Source organism: Enhydra lutris, unplaced genomic scaffold (genome assembly GCF_002288905.1).
Source record: "Enhydra lutris kenyoni isolate GAN:26980312 unplaced genomic scaffold, ASM228890v2 scaffoldscaffold25, whole genome shotgun sequence".
Lineage (NCBI taxonomy): Eukaryota > Metazoa > Chordata > Mammalia > Carnivora > Mustelidae > Enhydra > Enhydra lutris.
Window position 1 is genome coordinate 12,924,499 of NW_019154109.1, and position 21,816 is coordinate 12,946,314.

At 37.6% G+C, this 21,816-nt stretch overlaps 1 pseudogene; it reads right to left on the bottom strand.

Annotated features, from left to right (window-relative positions):
- Positions 1-13,887: 13,887 nt before the first annotated feature.
- Positions 13,888-19,888, bottom strand: LOC111150974 (annotated as a pseudogene).
- Positions 19,889-21,816: the final 1,928 nt, after the last annotated feature.

The following is a 21,816-nucleotide window of genomic DNA, read 5'->3' on the forward strand; positions in this document are numbered from 1 at the left end:
GATTCTAGAATGGTAGGGCAGTGAGAGGTTCCTTCCAACTGGGACTGTTTAGTGGTCAAGATGGTGCTTTACCTGGACCGCAAGTGGAAGTTCGGATTTTAAGAAGTTGAGATGAGGGGCACTTGGGTGGCTCAGCCAGTTAAGCTTCTGACTCTTGATTTTGGCTCAGGTCATGATCTCAGGGTCATAATCTCAGGGTCGTGAGATCGAGCCCTGTGTCAGGCCCAGCACTGAGCATGAACCTGCTGGGGATTCTTTCTCTCTCTCTCCTTATGTCCCTCCCCTGCCAAATGAATAAATAAACCTTAAGAAGGAGAAGAAGAAGGAGAAGTTGAGATGAGGATGAGGGTATTCCAAGAGGATATGGGATGTGAATAGCCTGAAATTTTATCTTTTTGTGAAAGAGTGAGTCACAAGTATGATTTATATCCAGTATGGTATATTAGAAGGATAAAAGTTTAAAAAATACTGGAAAATTGGGTTGGTGTCCTACTGAAATTACCTATAGTTTCTTTTCATAGATAAAAAAGGAAAGAGTATTTTATACCTGATAATAAAAACCTTCAAGGATAATAAAGTAGTTTTAGAACTACTTAAGCACCTTTGTTTTTAGTAGCTTCTTTCTCATCAAAAGCTACACCATAAACTTTTGCTGTATTTGTTTCCTCTTTTATTTAAGATACTTTAAAATAAATACTAACTGTCCTATTTATCCCAGATACCTCTTACATAACCATTGTACCATTATCGCACTTAAAATTCATCTAATTTTCTCATATTACTGAATGCCCAGCTCATATTTAAATTATCTCCCCTGTTATACCATATTGTTTTATACAGCTGCTTTTTTTCCTCCCCCAAAACAAGATCCAACTAAGAGCTACTCACTGTACTTGGTTCTGAAGTTGCTTTTAATCTAGAATACTCCCCTCCCTGCCAAATTGCTTTCCTTTTTCTCTTATTACCTACATGGTAGCTTTTGAATTGTGACCATCAGGATCGGAGAGATTTTATCTTTTTCCCATTTAGCCATTCAGTAATTCATCCATTCTAACTTTATTTATTTATTTATTTTTTATTTTAAAGATTTTATTTATTTGGCAGACAGAGATCACAAGTAGGCAGAGAAGCAGGCAGAGAGAGAGGAAGGGAAGCAGGCTCCCCGCTGAGCAGAGAGCCTGATGCAGGGCTCTATCCCAGGACCCCGAGATCATGACCTGAGCCGAAGGCAGAGGCTTTAACCCACTGAGCTTCCTAGGCACCCTCTAACTTTTTTTTTTTTTTTTTTTTAAGAATTACTTTTTGAGCCGCTTTTGCATGCCCACTGCATTTAAAGCTGGACATACAACAGATTAACGGGTTCTTCCCTATGGTACATCAGGAATTATTTTGAAGGAAACATTGTTTTTCTGATGAAAATAGAAGTACTGAGAATGTCATAAAAAATACATGCACGCATGCATCCACATACCCACATGCTAAACAGATCACAGCAAACTTTCAGAGTATAATTTTTGTTTATTAAAACTCTTTTTCAGAGTTTATTATACATTGCCACAACATTTCAACTACAAGAGTCAAATGATGTGATTTTCTAAGTTTGCAGCTTAAAAACAGAATCTTGCGGTCAGGACTAAGAATGTGATTCCTCTAACTTAGGCAACTAGATTTGGAATCTAGACCAAACAAGTAATGCACAGCAAGCAAGGCTCATTCAAAAATGAACATCATACAAACACAGTTCTGTTCCAAGTGTGGGAAAGTATCAGGAAGCTGGGAGATTTTCTTCTGCTCTCGGAGCCTTTGCTGAGCTTATGAAGAAAATCCAATCGAGGAATCCTGGCAGAGAAGATGGCAGGGACTGATTCAGAAGAAGTTTATTTTTGCTGTTAAATAATCTTGTTTTCATATAAAAACATTTTTCAAGATGTTCAAGAGTGCTTAGGCCTGTTCTGCACTTCCCTTTGGACTGGAAGCTCTTCTACCCCTCACCCATCTGGACTTTTGTGCAGCTGCCTCAGGAATGGGCAATGGGAAACCTTCCCTGGGAAGGTTTTTAAAATTGGAGCTGAGAAAAGTAAACCCGTTTCTGGATGGGTTTCTGGAATTTAGGATATAAGGCTTGTGATATGTCAGCCCCATGTTTCCTGGCATGGTTTCAGAGAGGAGAAGCCACTTTGCAAAAGAGAAAGAGGAGAGGGAGGCTGTCTTGAAGAAGGAGGGAGAAAATCTGGTGGTTTTTGAGTTGTCTTTGGTTCTACTGTTCACTGAGGCTCCCCCAACTACCTTCCTATCCTGGTATTTCATGAGGTACAGCCCTTCCCCACGCTTTCTAAGCGTACTTGCCACTTAAAAGGTCCAATTTGAGTTGGGTTTCTGTCAAATTGCTTTAGTTTCATCTAGTTCTCTCCTATTATTTGGATGTTAAATGCTAATTAACATAAATATTAGCCAACAATAATAGCCATGACTCCTATCATGCTTGTGACATGCTAGGCATTATTCTTCACACTTCACCTATATTAACTTGTTTGGTCCTCAGAATGATACTATGAAGTAGGTGTTGGCATATTTCCATTTTGCACAAGAAGGACGATGAAGTAATTTGTCCAAGTCTATATGTATGTAGGTATGGGTGACAACATGAAAACCGAATGGTCTGGCTCTGCATGCTGTAACCAGTATGCTTCTCTGCCTTTGATCCGTATGCTTCCTTTTTTCCCTCCTATCCTTCCGTTCCACTGTGACTGCGATGCCATCTCACCATTTTTCAATGAGCCAATGAAATGCAAGGGGCTGGTTTGAAGGCAAAGCCCTGTTTCATAAATTTCTGTGTTTGTGACCACCACTGCATTTATTTTCTTCCTCCACGTGGACGAGGTCTGTCACTGCTCACCTCACAGAGCCCTGATACAGACTGTTCAGTCAGGGAGGTACAAGGATGAACTGGGCACAAGAATTCACTCTGAAAGCAGTGCCAAGTGCGTATTCTCAGAAAGGTAAACTCATCATCTAGGAACTAAACTTCAGTAGAAGATAATGTTCTCTGACTATCTGGGACTGCTTGGTTCCAGATTAAGAAATTTCCTGAATTGCTTAGAGCTATTTTAACTTCTCAAAAAGCTCATCAACCTCATAGTCACGCGCCCGCATGCACAAACACACACGCGTGCATGCAAGTACATACACACAGTTAGCGCCTCCCTCTATCCCTCAACAACTGGGAACTGTCACAATTCATGCATCACCAGAGACTGGCGATGATGCCCCTGACGTCTTCAAGTAAAACCTGCAGGATCTTGTCTGTATCTTGTGGCCAGACCTTTTGTTGCCTGATCGATTACATTGTTTCATGTGACGCTCCCTATAGAATTCATTCTTCAATTTTTATAAGGTCTTTATTTTAAAAATATATGATCATTAAAAATTTGTTTCAAACAATTCTGTTCCTTGAATATCAAAGCGTTTGGACTCCAGGGAAATATTCTGATATTCACAATTTAATTGAAGGTGTAATGGCTGAAAATTTTTCTTTAGAAGTGATCTTCAAGGATGCATGCGTGCCCAGGAGGTGCGGTGGTGGGGGTTAATACTTAAGTTATTTTATGAGCTATTGAGAAAGGGGCCTGACTGGCCTAGGAACTTCTGTTTCACTGAATATTTGTCAAATAATTAGCGCCTTCTGTTCTAAAATGTCACGATCATAGTATACTAAAAGTTTATGCATAGGTATTTTATAGAGTTGCTTTTTATTTTTTTTAAAGGTTGTCTGTGAGGAAATATCTGTAGAGATCCTTCTCTTAGTTAAGCTTCATCAAGACTAAGGTTTTTTACTGTACGGCTATGTTAGAATCACTCCCTACAATGAGTAGAGTCAGTGATAGGATTTATTGTGTAGAAAGTAAAAAAAAACTAAACAAAACAAAAAACAACAGGACTTTAGGGAATAAGATGATTCCTAATCAAAGCTGGAAGATAAAGACCTTGCTGAAATTTGATTAAGATAACCAAGGTAAAGCCTGAGGTGTTTAAATATCATTTACATACAAAAAATCTGCATTTACATGGCAATTACATGGCAACCTAATTGAAGAAAGAATTTTTGAATAGAAGGATTGCAAAGGGGAACAAGGAAGTTTTTAGGGGTGGTGGGTAGAAATGTTCATTATCTTGATTGGCTTGATGGTTTCTCAGTTGCATCAATGGGTCAAAATGCACTTATAAACACACTTAAGTGTAAATTTTATACTTCAGATGTATGCAGTTTATTGTACGCCAATTCTACCTCAATAAAGCTGTTAAAAAAGAAACAGTAGTTAAGGACCTGAATCATAGTGATGCTTTGAGTAAACTGCTCACCAGTGAGTGTGACCCAGCAACCAATAGGCCTTCCCTTTACCATCAGGCCTAGGAAATGAGCCACGCTATGCATTAAACAAGAGAGATGTTTGTCAGCCCCACAAAGAGGAACATGTGAAATGCAGTGGGAGTTCCCCAAGAAGGATATTTTTCAGAACCACCGCACATGAAGTCTGGGGCTGGGGGGAAGTGAGAGATTCTCCAAATCTGAGGGAGATAGATTTAAATTTTAGTGACTTCTCCAGGAGAGCGCAGCTATTAATCGGAACAATGAAGAAAGCCAAGTGCTTTTGGAGAAGGGGTTAGTGAGCTGCTCTTGAAGTCTAAGTGGGCTTGAAGATGTGTTGCTAGAATAGATACTGGGGAAGGGCCTTGAAGCCAGAAGGATAGGGGACCAGGCATAGAAGCAAAAAGAACAAGAAGTTTACGGACAGGACATTTAGTGCAAACACAGAGATGGAAAAGAGCAGTGAGGAATATAGTTGGAAACTTTTATCTAAAATGAAACAATAATAAATGGAATGAACTTCTTTCTATAACCAGGATTCTAGAAGATGGATAATTCTTTCCTTATCTGACAGAGATCACTTTCTAATCAAGAGTTCATGTTACCAAATAACATATGCGCACAAGTGTCTGTAGATAAGGAGTTTTTGTTTTTTACTTGAACAAACCAAGCAGTAACATATTATGTAATACTTGTATAAATATTACATATAAAAAACTTAAAAACATAGTTTCTGATTTATGTTTTTAAGATTATTCAAAGGGCCTCTAAGAATATGATTTTTTGTTTGTTTGTTTGTTTTTATAATGCACCAATTCTCTTCCCTTAACCTATAAACTCTTGGTTTGAATTTAGTGCCGGGAAAAGTTCTTTAAAGGGTTGACATTTTTCTTTCTAGGCAATTGACATAATGTAGACACGTAATTTACTATTCTATCTATCATTATTGGACCTTATTATGAGGTTATACAAAACTAAATTTGAATTTTAGTGGCATCAATGTGTTTTCTTGTAGTAAAAATGTTGCATCTTCTTTTTTAGTCCTCTGGAAATTTTCTACTTTCCTCTGTTATATCTTTTCTCATAATCTATTTTAAGTTCTTTTGGAAAGAGGAGGGATATAAGTCATTTGACACATAAAAGTAATTTGTGTATAAATGTAAAAAGTACACTTATTAATATAAATTTGAGTTTGCTGAGTTAGCATACAGGGCCACAAGCATTATGCATATCTTTAAATGCTAATCAGCTGAACATTGTCTTATGGCATATTTGATTATAGGATTGAATTCTACTCATATTTATGAATTATTTAAAATTCCCAAGGTAAACTCTATTCTTATAACAAAACAAATAGAGCCAACATTTATTATCTGTTTATCTCTGAATGTATCGTTTCCCTTGTTCTTTAGAATAATCTTGGGAAGTAGAAAATATCCATGAGAAAATTGAGAGAAAATTGTCTAGTGTCTTAGAGCTTAGGGCACCAAGTTTGTTGCATTACACTTTAAATGGAGCCAAGATTATTCACTATTTATACCTTTGTGGAGAGACAGAAATTGCTTTCTATCATCATTTGTTCAGAAACAGAAGACATCTGGTAGAAGACTGTGTTGAAATCGTTTGGCTGGGGAAAAAAGTGAAAAAAAAAATCATCCATTTTAAAAGCCTACCAGATGGTTGAAAAGAATGCCTTTACTGATTGGTGGGACAATTTTTCTTAACTACTGGGCTGTTTCTGAGAACAAAATGCTCAAATGAGCAGGGAGCTTCAGAAAAAAGCACAGCCATACACCATAGTGGCTCAAGAGGAGCTTCCAAACTTTTCAGCCCTCGACTAAGAACGCAGGTTTTCTGAATGAAAGGAGAATAGTGTACTTTAGATTTTAAACTCCAAATCTTGGTAAAATACACTGTTACTAAATTTTAAGGACCAAATGGTCACTAGTTTTCACACTTACCTGAAAGGGAATGTGTCCTGAGAATGAATAACCAAGCACATGATTATCATTTTTTTAATTTAATTTAATTTTTTTTCAGTGTTTCAAAATTCATTGTTTATGCACCATACCCAGTGCTCCATGCAATACGTGCCCTCCATAATACCCACCACCAGGCTCACCCACCCCTGCCCACCGCCTCCAAAACTCTTTGTTTCTCAGAGTCCATAGTCTCTCATGGTTCATCTCCCGTATGATTTCCTTTAACTCACTTCTCTTCTCCATCTCCCAATGTCCTCTGTGTTATTCCTTACGCTCCACAAGTAAGTGGAATCATATGATAACTGACTCTCTCTGCTTGACTTATTTCACTCAGTATAATCTCTTCCAGTCCCAACCATGTCGATATAAAAGTTGGGTATTCATCCTTTCTGATGGAGACATAATACTCCATTGTATATATGGACCACATCTTCTTTATCCATTCATCTGTTGATGGGCATCTTGGTTCTTTCCACAGATTGGGGACGGTGGCCATTGCTGCTATGCACATTGGGGTACAGATGGCCCTTCTTTTCACTACATCTGTATCTTTGGGGTAAATATCCAGTAGCAAGCACACGATTACCTTTGATCGAAGTTCCTTTCAGAACATTTTGGGATGAGAGTCCTTTCCACATGCAACTTTGGTTGATGCTATACTGTATCATCCTAGATTGATTTAAAAGGGAGAATTGCTTTACAAAGCAGAAGCTGCTATTTTCCTTTGTCTTGGGACTGAAAAAGAGGCATCTTACTGTGCTTTTTGAAAGCCTTGAATCTAGGCATTGTTTGCTGGCTTTCTTCTCTCTTAGATTTCAGCTGCTCTGGATGCTTTTCCAGAAACACCCACACCTATCCATGACCTTCTCTATGATCAAGGCAGGGCCAGAGTTTTGTAGTCAGAGCTAGCGTCTAGTCTTTGTCTTTAGGTTACTGCTATGTGCCCTGGGAAAATTACCTAGTCTGCCTAAATTTCAGTTTGGCATGGAGTTGTTTTGAGGACAAAATGAGAAAATATTATGTTCAATATTCAGTAAGGGGTCTCAGTAGTAATAAGGATGGTCATTATCTGCCATAATGGCAAACATCCATCCTTCCCTATTTACCTTCTCTATTAAAATACATAAATATTTCTAAATGTTTCTAAATCTCTACGTATGGTTTCTTGCTCCTGTCTGAATCTCTTCTATGAAGACACAGATTTAAGGGTCTGTCCTGTCTTTGTCATTCAACATTGTCTGTGTCTGTCTTAGCTCGGGCTACCATAAGGCAATACCATGGACTGGGTGGCTTTAAAAACAGATATTTATTTTCTCATAGTTCTAGAGAACTGGAAGTTGAAGATCAAGGTGCCAGCATTGTTGGTGTCTGGTAAGTGTTCTGTCCTTGGGTTGCAGATGGCCACTTTCTCACTGTGTTCTCACACATAAGAGGGAGAGAGAGAGAGAGACGGACTCTTGGGTATCTCTTTTCCCAAGGCATTCATGCCATCATGAGGGCCCCACAGTTACAACCTCATCTAAACCTAATCACTCTCAAAGATCCCATCTCCTAAAATCACATCAGGGATTAGGGCTTCAACATACGAATTTGTGAGGATACAATTCAGTCCACAGCAGTATCTGAGTACAATGACCATTCTTGTTCTACCTTTGTAAGTTCTTGGTGCTCAGTGCAGTGTTTCCAAGGGAACAGGAAGTTAAACTTGTGCTTTTGCCTAATTAAGTGACCAGTTCAATCTTTGAGCTTCTCAGAGTGACACAGGAGCTCTGCCAGTACGAACTACAGACTGTAAGGCTGAAAAATCCTGAGGCCATAGAATCGCATGAAGAAATAGGACACAGCCACACTTCCTTTGGTGGTACTTCAGGGAAATGATTTGACGTGGGACCTCTGACGTGTGTCTGGCTGGGGGAAATGTTCCCTCTGGTAGTCAGTAGAGTGTAGCCGTTAACAGCACAGACCCCAGAGCTCGGATGACCCGAGTTTAAATGCCCGCTCTGCCACTTCCAAGCAGTATATACCCTTGGGTCTTAATCTTCCCTGTAAAATATCCTGTAAAATAAGGATAATTATAGTATCTTTCTCAGAGGATTGTTGTAAAGATTATATGACACATACTCATTCACACACAAACACACATACACATAGAGTCTCTCCCTCTCTGTCTCTCACTCTGTGCTTAGAGCGGCCTCTGGCACACAGTAAGGGTTGCAGAAATGTAATTATTTTTAATATTATATGTTTGGGGAAACAAGACTTTGAATATGTGTCCTTGTCATCAGCTTTCCTAAATACCTACAGGAGGGACCAGAACTTGGAATGCTAGGATCAGGCTGACTTGAACTGACGAAGTACATTCCATTTTTGAGCGTCTCTTATCTTCTATTCTCTTTGGATGAATGAGAAGGAGTTAGGGTCCAACTCTAGATTCTATGATAAAAGCGACTATATGGTTTTCTATTTTACTTGTCAGTGAACGGATTAGGGTATATACACAACTGAGGTATTTATCCAGGGGATAAGCCTTTGATTTCAATTTATTCTACCTTTATGAGCTTTGTCTTTTTTTTTTTTTCCTTTTCCAAGAATTTATACAGGCAGGACAATTCTAGTTACTGGTGAAAATATGCACTGTTATCATTTCATATTGTTAGTCAACACATGATGGGTACTTACTTGCAAAAGGAAAATTTTGAGATGGGGAAAAATAAAAAGCTTGATTTGGACTATTACAAAAGTTTGTGTTGTACTGATAGGTCTGATTTTTACATGAGTGTGTGGACAGCCAGGGAAATGGAAATACATGCTGGTTGCTATCCCATGTGGTTATTTCTGTACCTGATTAAAAATCTGCCCAGCAGAATCTGTACACTATGTGATTGTGTTTCTAATAGCAACAGCTACCTTTCATTAAACATGAAAGCTACCTTTCCACAGTAAATAGTTACGTGCAAGCATTTTATATATATTGTCTTTGCAAAAAGACATTTTAGGGCACCTGGGTAGCTCAGTCAGTAAAGCATCTGCTTTCAGCTCAGGTCATGAAGATAGGGTCCTAGATCAAGCCCCAGATTGGGCTCCCTGCTCAGCGGGGAGTCTGCTTCTCCTTCTTCCTCTGGCTCATGCGTGCGCTCTTTCTCTCTCTGTCAAATAAATAAAATATTTAAAAAAAAAAAAAGAAAAGAAAAGAGACATTTTAGCTGTGCCAGGATATCTTCCCAGAATATAGGGGGTGGATTTTACTTCACTTTTCTGACTTCTGTTAAACTGTGGCATTTAGTTACTGCCAGGAGTCATTGGGAGAAACCCTCCATAATGAATTTATCTGTCACCATAAATTTACACAGAAGTAAAGACATTTCCTCTGAGGAAAAGGACCCACACCAATGCCTTCCTTCTGCAATTCAGAAGTATTACACATTTTTAATTGACTTATGCAAACTTCATTATAGTTTGCTGGTAGGAAAGAGCATTGAGGATCCTGAGAGTGAATTCATCTTGACCAGAGTGGATGTGACTAGTGCATGAGGTTCAGCCTGAGGGTCTGGAGATTGAAGGGAAGTGCTGGTGCTGACTGGAAAGTAGCTGACACTGGAAGTACACAATTCTAGTCAAAACACTCAAACCTGAGAGTAGCGCGTGCACGTGCATATGTGTGTGTGTGAGTGTGTGTGTTGAGAGAGAGTGTGTGAGTGGGGAGGGTGACAGGGAGGGTGACAGGGAGAGGGAGAGAGTGAAACTTAAGTAGGCTCCATGCTTGGTGTAGAGCCTGACACGGGGCTCGATCTCATGACCCTGAAATCATGACCTTAGATGAAATCAAGAGTTGGAGGCTTAAACGACTGAGTCACCCAGGCACCCCAGCAGTGTCTGTGATATTAAAACAAAGACCTTACCACATTTGGCACGAGGTCTGTTTTGTCATGGAGCACTTCTGTTTGAACCTACCTTATAAAGAAGGTGCATTTATCCAGCTTTGTTGAGAGCTGACCTTTGCGACACCTATTGGTGAGATCCAAATTTCTGCCGTCAGCCACGTGGAGAGAGTGACAGGAGCAGTACGCAAGATCTAGATCCTATTCTGACAGGTTCTGCTTCTGGACCTTGTAATGTCCAAGGCAGGAACTCTGATTTTGAGTGTTTATAAAGTTGCCTGACTAAGCTCTGGGAAATATTTTCAGATAGTGTTCTGTTACTTCTTATATCCTGAAGAAAGATACCTTATTTGAGACATCATTTTAAATGTCATGGTTATTTCATTTGCCTTCAAGGATAATTAAAATTCAGTCTATTTTTAAATTGGAGTGCCATTGTAATTCATGTTCACTGATTTTGGCAAGCGTTCTCCTACTGTTAATGATTTTCCATTTACTTATTTGGTACTTTCCAACACGAGAAACAGAAAAAGATTTGGTATTAAATAAACGTGTTTTTAAGTCACATGTATAGCAGGGAAAAAAAAATCAATGGAACATTTAGGTAAGTGAAGACTTTGAAATTGGACTTGATCAATTTATAATGGATAATGAATGAGACAATTTAAAGGTGGACAAATACCAAAAATGAGACAGATGACTTTTGGTCCATAATAAAGAGATTTTGGTATTGATGAATTGAGGAGGTCTGCATTGGCTTTTTGCCTGTGACCTTACAGGAGTGATAAAAACTGAGAAGATAAGCCAGACATTAATTATGAGTGATATTTCCAGATATTAATCACAAGCAACTCCATTTATAGATAATTTGGATTTTTTTTTTTTTTTTTGGTTATTGATTTGGAGTTAGTGATGGTATTTAAACATTTTTTTAAAAGGATTATTTATTTATTTATTTATTATTTGTCATAGAGAGAGAGGGTGAGTGAGCCCACAAGCAGGCAGAGCATCAGGCAGAGGTGGAGAGAGAAGCAGATTCTCTGCCGAGCAAGGAGCCTGATGTGGGACTCGATCCCAGGACCCTGGGATCGTGACCTTAGCCAAAAGCAGTGACTTAACCAACTGGGCCACCCAGGCATCCCTAGTTAAACATTTTTATTGTTATGTTACTTTACCTATTAACTGTCTCAACATTTTGGCTTAATGTATTCAAAGATTAATTAAAATGAATTCCAGGAAGCTGAAATGATGATGACTGGTTTCCATCTTGATTATGATATATATTGCATTGGATAATTGAAAGAAACTCGAGAAGTTGGTTTTTTAAAGAGAATAAATAAAAATATTAACTGTCTCCTAAATATTTGATTGGAAATTGTAACAAATGTTAATATGGATGTGGGATCACTGAGCACAATGGCCAAGAAAGAATTCTTGAGAAGTTGTAGGGAGCAACTTAGTTTATTTAAGTAGCACAGGGACAGAACCTGTAGGCAGAAAGAGCTGAACTTTTGTCATACAAAGCTGGTGGTTATATGCTAAATGTTCAAGGAGGAGAGGATGTGCAGGGAATATCAGATCATAAATGTCTTCTTCGAATTTCTACTCATGAAGCTACTTTCACAAGATTTCTCTGGTGCTTAACATTCAGTTCTATATTAATTATTGGTGAGATGGGCAGGCAGTCAGGAGACCCTGTGAGAATACGGCAACCAGCACATGTTTGATCCTTATTGGAACTATGCAGGCTATAGGTCAGCCTTCTGGGCTAAAGGTGAACATTTTTCTGCTTCTGTCCCTCATCAATATAAGTGCCTTCAATTAACTGATTAAAATTCTTCTTATTTTTGAATTATCAGATTTTATGTAAGATTAACAAAAAGTATAAGAAAGTTGAGCTGTGATGTGGTTACACGATATTATGTACTCTAGGTCAAATGTTCCTTTAAATTCTTAAAACAGCATAAATCTGACTCATCAAGAAATCAAATGTGCTTTTCTGAAAAGGGCACTATTATTAGATTTTTAAAAGATATGAAACTATTTAACTTCTTTCTTCTGGCTATTGTAAGGCATTAAAACCGATTTTATGTCTTAATGTTTGATTCGTTCTGTTTATCTCAGATTACCTTGACTAGTAAGTGAAGGAAATAAAAGGAAAATCATGTTCTAGAAAGAACAGAAGGCAAATGAGGTCAGTGAACATGAATAATATCTGTGACTAGAAATTTGTAAGATATCAGTTTTATATTTTCTGAAGACAAATGGTGGTTATAGTTACAAGTCAAATCATTACAGTATATTTTCTATATGTTTTCTATGTTAAAAATGGGTAAATAATACCTTTTTACAGAAGTCTCACTGATGTTGTTACCTTTCGCATAACTGGCAAACTCAATCACCAAAATAAAGAGACATGTAAAGTCAAATAAGAAGGACTTCTGGATAACCAAAAACAGTAATACAAAATCCACATGTACTCTTTTATTTTGCACATATACTCTTAATTATAGATGAACACTCCAGCTGTCACTTAAAGGCATTTTCCTTCCATTTTACACTCAGAACTACCCTTCTCTTTTTAATCCATCCCTCAGAAGGTTAGAAATGGGATATCAAAGCAGAGGAGAATGAGAGGTGACAGAGGCACATAAAACACCTTTAGTAAAAAAGCAATCCCTAGAGCTAAGCAGGAAAATCATCATCATCATCATCATCATCTTTATCTATCTGTGATGACATCTCTCTCTCTCTCTCTCTCTCTCTCTCTCTCGTGCTCTAGCAATTATCTATAGATCTTTGATAATTTTCTGTATCAACTTGACTAGGTCATGGTACTCAGATGTTTGATCAAACACTGTAGATATTCCTGTGAAGGTATCATTTAGACAAGATAAATATTTAAATCAGTAGACTGTGAGTAAAGCAGATTACCTTCCATAATGGTGGGCTTCATCCAAACAACTGAAGACTGTAAGAAAAAAAGACTGACATTGCCTAAGGAAGAGGAAATTCTGTCAGTAGACTATCTTTGGATTCAAGCTTTAATATTAACTCTTCCCAGAATCTCCATGTGTTGATGTGACTTTGGACCTGCCAGTGTCTACAATCACATGAGCCTTAAGATAAATCACTGTCTCTTTCTGTTTATTTATACACACCCTATTGGTTTTTTTCTGGAGAACTCTATCTACCTTCTATCTATCTATCTATCTATCTATCTATCTATCTATCATCTATCTAAGATTTACAGCAGTCATAGAAACCTAAAAAGAATTTCGGGAAGGTATTATTTAACATTAGAGCTAAAAAAATGAGAAGACTTTGAAAGCACTAATTTAATTATAAAACACCATCCAAGTTATTAGCAAAATAGTTTTACCTATCTCAGAAGGACCTGACATTATCAATGAATTAAAGCACAGCAATTAAGCTAATTGTTATAATAAACATCAAACAAGTGTCAGTTGCATCATTACTATTTAAGGAACATCATCTTTTGAATATGTACTTGAATTTATTAGAACTGTGGCTTTTATTAAAAAGGAATTAGACTTTTTTTGGCTAAAAGTATATGAATGCAAGCATTTTATCTCAGATGACTCATTTTTTCTAAACAAGTTAGCAATTTTATTCTTATCATCACTTACAACATTCAAATTAGACTACATAATAAAATAATCCTATAAAATAATGTATTTTATTGCAATTTCCTATTGAAGGACTATCACCTCCTGACCTTTCTCCACAAGCTTTCAGTGTCCATGACAAGTTCCTTGTAAAATGCAGTGGCTGTCTTCTCTGCCCATAGCTTGGGAGAGACTCATTAGGAAGAAGCTTCAGTCACCACATGGCTCTTTCCTGAAATTTTCATTCTCCTAGAGTCAATACTCCTCAGGTTGAGACCATACTCTTGGGAAAGCCTCTATTTCTTCCTGTGTGTACTCATCTAGACATGTGGGTCGTTTTCTTGGTTGAGGAAGCTCTTCCACTAAATTCTTATGAATATCTCCCGGTATGTCCTCATCTGGAAAAAGATGCAATCTCTGCATCATAGTTCTGTGAAGGTTTTTTAGCAGTATGCCATAAATAGCTAGTTTCACATTTGCTACTGGATCCTTCTCATGAAGTTCAGCAGCTGTTACTCATTTAAATCCACCTGGATAGCCAGTATGTGAAGACTATACTTTCTGTTCCCATTTATTTCCAGGAAATGCAATGTGCCTTGTGCTCATTATGACCACACGATCCGCACAGTCACTCAGTTGATGGTAGAAAGGTTTAATCCAATCCTTGAAGTTTATCTGATGCCCTATCAGCCAGTTTGCCAGGGGGCTGCATTTTCCCACCTAAGAGATACCAAACCTGAGCAAAAGTGGCCCATTGCTGGAGTGCCTTAGAGAAACTCAAAATATTTCCCCACTAGCAGGATTTGTTCTATTTTTGATTTATTTCATGCTTAATCAATATAATGTGATTGACTGAGTTCTCAGCTACTGACATGTAGTCCGCAATTTGCACGTTATTCCTGGCACTGGTCTTTACAAACTAAAATACATACACATGTACCCACAATGACCACATCTCCCTGGTTGAAGTATACAAGAGTATTTAAAGCTCCTTGAAGAATTAATGATAATGCTAGTGAAATGAATGTGTTTTGACTAGAAAGCCTAAGAGCAAATTGAAGAAATAAAAGGATAATAGGCAACACTTATGAAAAGACATCCTCTGAGGAAAAATAATTCGAAGACTCAACTTGTCAGCAAAACTCAGTGGGGCAGATGAATAAAAAGAAACAAAATGTTATTCAGCTAGTCTTGTGAGATTTTTGACATATAACAAGAATTTTAGTTTCCAACAGAATAAGGATGTTGCTAAAGGGTTAAGCTCACTTAATCTTTCCATGTTTAATCTTAATCCTTACATGCTCTTAATCTTTACCTGATCAAAGCATATAAAAAATGCTCAGAAAATACATGCCTCTTCTCTCCCTCCCCCCCCCAATTTTTTTAATTAAAAAAAAGAAAGAAAGAAAAAAATAAAGAAAATACATACCTCTTGAACAAGTGGAAGGGAGCAGTTTCAATGGCGACCTCCACCTTCCCCCCCACCTCCCACAAAATACCTCACTATCCAAGAAACAGTTGCAAACATTTTTAGATTATTAACTTGTTTGAAATTTTTTTTAACTTGTTTGAAATTTTAAAAAAGAATTTTGAAATAAGGAATGACTAAAAAGAAATATCTCTATTTGATTTTTTCATGAGGACTTACTTCTCTATTGTCTTAATATTCAGCTGGGTGTGTGGTTTATTCCCGTGGTCCTAACAGTTTCACTCATGGTTAGCTTCTTGGAGAGAACATGGAAGGAAGGTGGGGTTCAGTGATTTGATACTCCGTCATTTTACTTGCTTCAATTGTTGAGAAGATCCGTTTGTGGCAAAATGTTAAAAAAATATAGGGTAGAGGTTACAAACTGCCTTTTTCTTCTGTTAGTGTACTGAATTAAATGGCGGCCCTTTAAAGTTTCAAAAATATTTAGAATATAGTATCTTTTGTGAAAAAATTCACACACAATTTTAAGACTATTTACAATTGTTTAAGTTCCACAATTGTTTTAAGTTCAAATCATGTTTGAAAGGTTTAATTGGTTCATGAGTCATGTTCTATTTAAATATTTATTGGAAAGGATTTAAGACTATGTGGAAACTTTAGCATCATTGAGTTGATGAAAGTGACAGGCTCGGGGCTATGAGGGCATAAAGGGCCCCATTGTGTGAGTTAGTCCAAGGTGCCTCCACTGGGCTTCCGGAGCCCTATAGGTACATGGCTCCGGCAGATGACTTAGGCTGGCTCTCAGTCCCCACTCGCCCTATTGGCTTTGTCCCTCCGTACAAAGAACAACCCATAGATAGATCCTTGGAGTAGCCCTGACCAGCTTCATTTAGAAATGGAGAAATTAGTGTCTCATAAATGTTTTCACTATTAGTTGGTCTCTTCACCACAAGGATCATCATTTGAACCGACTGCTTTAACCATTCACACAATTTTATTTGCACTATTTTAATGTTTACAATAGATTGATTTGTGACCAAATCAACTGGTCACATTGATGTGATCAATCACATCAGTTGATTTTATATAACTATTATAATCAAGAGAGTGAATGAACAGAAAATGTCCATTTAGTGGTCTAGAAATTTTATTTATTTTCCTTTAATAATGTTTTTCCTCAACTAATGAATTATACAAAGTCAACTGAGAATTTTTGACAATGGTAGAGTTGTTACAAACATCCATCCTGGTGTTCTAGTGAGAACATGGTACCAGTGAAGTCTGGTTTCTTTCAAACTTCATATGAGTGGGTGTATGTCATTATTTTTAACAATCCTAGACTATAAGTGCTTAGGCCTAGTCAGTTGGTCAAATGAAATCTTATATTATAATTGTATCACTAATTGGTAAGTTATGTTTAGTTTCACTTACAACTAATTTGTTATACAAGAGTTTGTATTTTGTTCACTACAGATAAATAAAAGTGGCTCAACATTCTTTCTATGGTGTTCATCACAGCATAGGCTGTGCCAGTAAGCAGTGGATTTGTATTTACAGTTGACCCTTGAGCAAAACAGAAGTAAGAGATATCTGCTCCCCTGATGCCACATGGTCAAAAATCCATGTATAACTTTTGACTCCCCAGTAGCCATTGCTAGTAGTCTACTGTCGACCTAGCCTTACTGATAACAGAAATGGTCGATACATATTTTGTATCTTATATGCATTATATACTGTATTCTTACAATAAATTAAGTTAAAGAAAAGAAAATATTATTAAGAAACCCATAAGGACAATAAATTCACAGTACTGTATCATATTTATTAAAATTGATGTGCATAGAAATGGACCCATGCTGTTCAAACCTGTGCTGGTCAAGGGTCCACTGTATTTACTTTTGGTAAGAAATAAGAATGCTATGCATATATATTTTAACAAATCAGAACATTAAACATTTTTTTCATGATTATTTTGGTATAAAGTCATTTAGAAAGATTTATTGGGACTGTTCTCTCAAAGAAAGCCCAAATTCAGATCTGCATTAGTGAAACATTATGCCAGACATTGAAGAGTATGGATTTTAGTGATTTGATTAATCAAGCTGCATATAGAGATCCAAACTATTAACAACCCAAAAAAGCTGCAAAAAGGAACGTTATTCAAGCTGCTTCCAGTGTTTTAAAAAACCTGCTAGAATCATGTGCTTACCTGCAATGTGACCACACAGGTTAATTGAAATGTCAAGCTAATTGTACTTTGATGAAAAAATATACTTAGGTATACACTCCCTGCCCACACATTTTCTTTAATACATGGGAAAATAATACACATTTTGTTTGATGGGCCAAGCAAACAAGCAAACACAATTAGCAACAAATACCTCTAAGAAGGTAGATAAATAATAAGGAATAAATTGTGGCAAAACAACTGAGAATCCTTAATTAAGGCCACGCTTCAGTTTACAGGGTGTCATAATTCTCTTTGGTTATGTGAACCTCACCCAATTAGACTATTATTTTTGCTTTTATAATGTACAGACCCTACAAATTATGTAGTTTATTTTTTCAGTGATGTGCTTATTTTCTAGTTAGTTTTCTCTGTGTCGGCTTCCCCCCTTCCCCCCGCTATTCTTTGCCTACACAGGATATTAATTTCCTGGACTTTCATAACCAAATACCAGAAACTGGCTGGCTTATGTAAAAGAAATTTGATTCTCACACTTCTGATGGCTAGAAGTCCAAGAACTAGGTGTCAGCAAGCTTGGTTTCTTCTGAAGCTTCTCTCCTCGGCTTGCAGATATCCCCATCTTTCTGCTGTGAGCACACATCCCTGTTGTCTCTTTGTATATCCAGATTTCCTCTCATAGGGACACAAGTTAGATTGGCTCCCGACCCACCCTAATAGTCTCATTTTAATTTAGTCATCACTTTAAAGGCCCTATCTCCAAATACAGTTACATGCTGAGGTTTTAGGGGTCGTGAGTTCAACACATGAATTTTGAGAAGACACAATTCAGCCCATAACATGCAGTCCTTCTATTTTGATCGATCTATTGAATTACTTTAAAAAATTGCATTCAGTAAATATTGTCTGTCTGACACACACAATGGTATGTGTGTATATTGTGTGTTATTGTGTGAGAGAGGGAGAGGAGAGAGAGAGAGAAAAGAAGAAAGAGAAGAGGAGAAAGAAAGGTGGTTCTTGCCTTTTCTGGGAAAGGAAGACAAAGATTTACTTCATTGAAGCCTTCACAGTACCTTGTTTGTATCTTTCTTGTGACACAAAATTTCCTGCTTAGTTGATGGTTTAGATTGTGAATTTTTGAGGAGAGATGCTGTCTGACTCATTTTATTTTTCTTAGTACTGGCTGGTACAGGGAAGACCCTCGATAAATGTTTATTGGATTGAATAAAACCTAATCTAATTTAAAGTGATAAGTAATAGGTACCGTGGCAGAGATGCAAACAAAGTGTAATGAAAACAAGAGGAGGAAGGCAATCATTCTGACTCAGGCAGCTGAGAAGAGTTTCTAGTTAGAGGATATTAGAGTAGCTAAGATTTCAAAATGGAAGTTAAGGACAGAAGCAATCAATGATGATAACTGAGAAAATAGAAGAAGTAGTCTCAGACCTTAGAAAATGTGTGATTGGAATCAAAATAATGATTAGTTTACAGGAGAGACCAAGAAAAAGCAGGAGGCCTGGGGGAAAAACTGAAAAATTGTGTTGGGGCCACACAGAGAGAGCTCTTGAATACCCAAACCAGATACTTGATTCTTATTTTTTGGATGTTGGGAGATGCACAGATTTGGGGAGGCATGAAAGGGCCAGATCTTAATTTTGGGAAAGTTAACTGTGACTCTGTGAGGGATAAGGGGATGGAGAAGAGGCTGGTGCTCCTGACAGGATGGATAGTAGGAAATTTGGTGAGGCCAGGCGAGAGGTGATGAGGGCTAGACTAGGAAAGGGGGGTGGGGACACTGAGGAAGTGAATGTAGGGGGTACCGTGGAAATGGAAGCAATGATTGGAAGAAACTGATTGGATGGTGAAGGGGGTGGGGAGATAATTTAAAATTCTGAAGTTTCAGACAGAGGGAACGGGGCCCATATCAGGAGACAGGTGCAGGAGGAAGAGCCAATCTGGGAAGAGGAGGAGTTTGAAGATGTGAAGCACTTGATCTGCTTCTGGGAACATTCAAATTGCCAAGGTCCACCTGAAAACTGGGTCTGTGGGCTTGGAGTTAAGGACAATACACAGAAGGAGAGATGTGGGTTTAGAAGGTGACCGTGAATGTGGATAAGCGGAGAAGAGCTTGTTTAGAGAGTTAAAGAGAAAATCACTGGACTTTTAAAATGTTTAAAATAGTTAAGTTAGGCAATTAATCAAGCTGTGCTGTGTGTGTCTGCATGTGTTTATGGGTGTGCGTGCATATGAGTGGGTGGGAATATACGGCAGGTAATTACTACAGAGAAGGTTAAGAAGGAGCAATGGATGTGTACTTTCAGTATTTAATTTTTCACTAGGGGACAGTTCAGCTACTAATTTGTAGCTTAGTCAAACCCACAGTTGAAGGTGTGAAAGACAGTAGATCCATCAGATCCATCTTCAATATAAAGCAAGTAGTCAGCCATACTGGATTCTACTGCAACCCTATCTAGTTAGTGTTAACTAAAATGTAAATTTTAGGTCCAAGGTGCTCTAGAAATCTCAGTGTGAGGCCTAAATTCCATTATATCAGATTCATAAAATAAAAATGCAGGTAGAATTCCATTTTATGCTTATTGATAGATTCAGATTTAAGTTATCAGTATTGCTAAAATATACCTGGTGAGGGGGGAAGTAGAATTGTTTACAAATGCAAAAACATTGCATATAGCAAAAAAACACTTTTGCTAAGAAACTGAAGTCAAATCCTTTGGATTTCTTCCTTGGACAATGACTATTACTCTGCAACTAAAAATTTCTACATATGAAGGTAACTTCTTTACTGTTGAGATAGAAGTTTGTGAGGAATGCATTTTTAATAAAGTTCATTATAACCAAACTAACTTTTTTGTTACTATTATACCGGCATATGAAGGACTGTGGAAATGGTCAAGTTTTATAGAACCGTGGAAAAGTCACTACACACAGAATAGCATGTGGGTTTCCCAAAGTGCAATGTGACCTTAATCCTCATTCTTAAGTAATGATTAATCTTCATTTTTTGTAAAAGGGGTTGTATGTCTTAGAAAACACACACCTAGTCTGAGGCCTGAGTTGGATTTCCAGGAGACACTTCAGCTTTCTGAGTTATTGTTTACCCATTTATAAAATGGAGGTTATAATAATAACCATCTCCTCAAGGAATGACTATAAAGATCAGATGTGTTTGTGCATGAGAAAGATGAAGTAATATTACAGAGGATCACTGAGTGTTCTATTAATTCATCTTATATGACACTGGAATTTAGTTAGTGTTTTGAAACTTAAGTGAGCATACTGCTGTTTTCTTTTTCACAAGAATACTCCCAATTTTTTAAAAGATTTTATTTATTTTTTATGTATTTTATTTGACAGAGAGAGAGAGCTCCAGGCCCAAGCAGGGGGAGTGGCAGGCAGAGGGAGCAGCAGGCAGAGGGGGAGGGAGAAGCAGACTCCCCACTGAGTAGAGAAACCCAGGTGGGGCTCCATCCCAGGACCCTGGAACCATGAAGGCAGACACCTAACTGACTGAGCCACCCAGGTGCCCATTTTTTTTTTTAACCCTGTTTTGTGTGTATTCCACGATTCCCCCTTTTAGTTAGTGAATCAATTTTTCTAAGCTTTATCAATTTATGTAAAGAGCAACAATTTGGGGACTTGGTGAATGGTTGGAAAAGGGCACAGTGATTACAAAAGCATATGATGAAACAGGAATTACAGGATTTTGAAAATGTAATGATTGACTGGTTTGTGGTGGAGTGTTGCTATGACTTCAGGTGTTTATACAAGTCTGCTTTAATCTCCCCCAAAAAATGGATTTTCTCAATCTATATTTAGCATTTCTCTTCTTCCTGGCAAGGGTTTTAAAGGATTGTCACCCACTCACTCTATTTAAAAAAAAAAGATATTAGCACTTCATGGTTTGAAATGCCTTCCAGGACAGGCATCTCTCCAGGTAGAGGAAGTATTTAACTGAAAATAGTAGATGTAGTCATCCCATGCCAAGTATGTGGATTTTGGCTAAAATGCACTCGCTTGTCTATTAAAAGTTATATTGTAATAGATCTCTGATATGTGACTTTCAGCATACTGCTTTATAAATATTTAGGGAAAAAAAAAAACTTGACTAAGTATCCAGGGGGTAAATTTCCATGGCAAAATAAATTTCTTGGTGTAAACTTTAAAACAACATTTAATTAGGCTTAAATAAACCAAAAAAACAAAAATACCCCTGAGGGACACCTGGGAGGCTCAGTGGGTTAAGCATCCAACTCTTGATTTCATCTCAGGTCATGATCTCAGGGTCATGGGATTGAGTCCCTCATTGGGCTCTGTGCTCAACGGGGA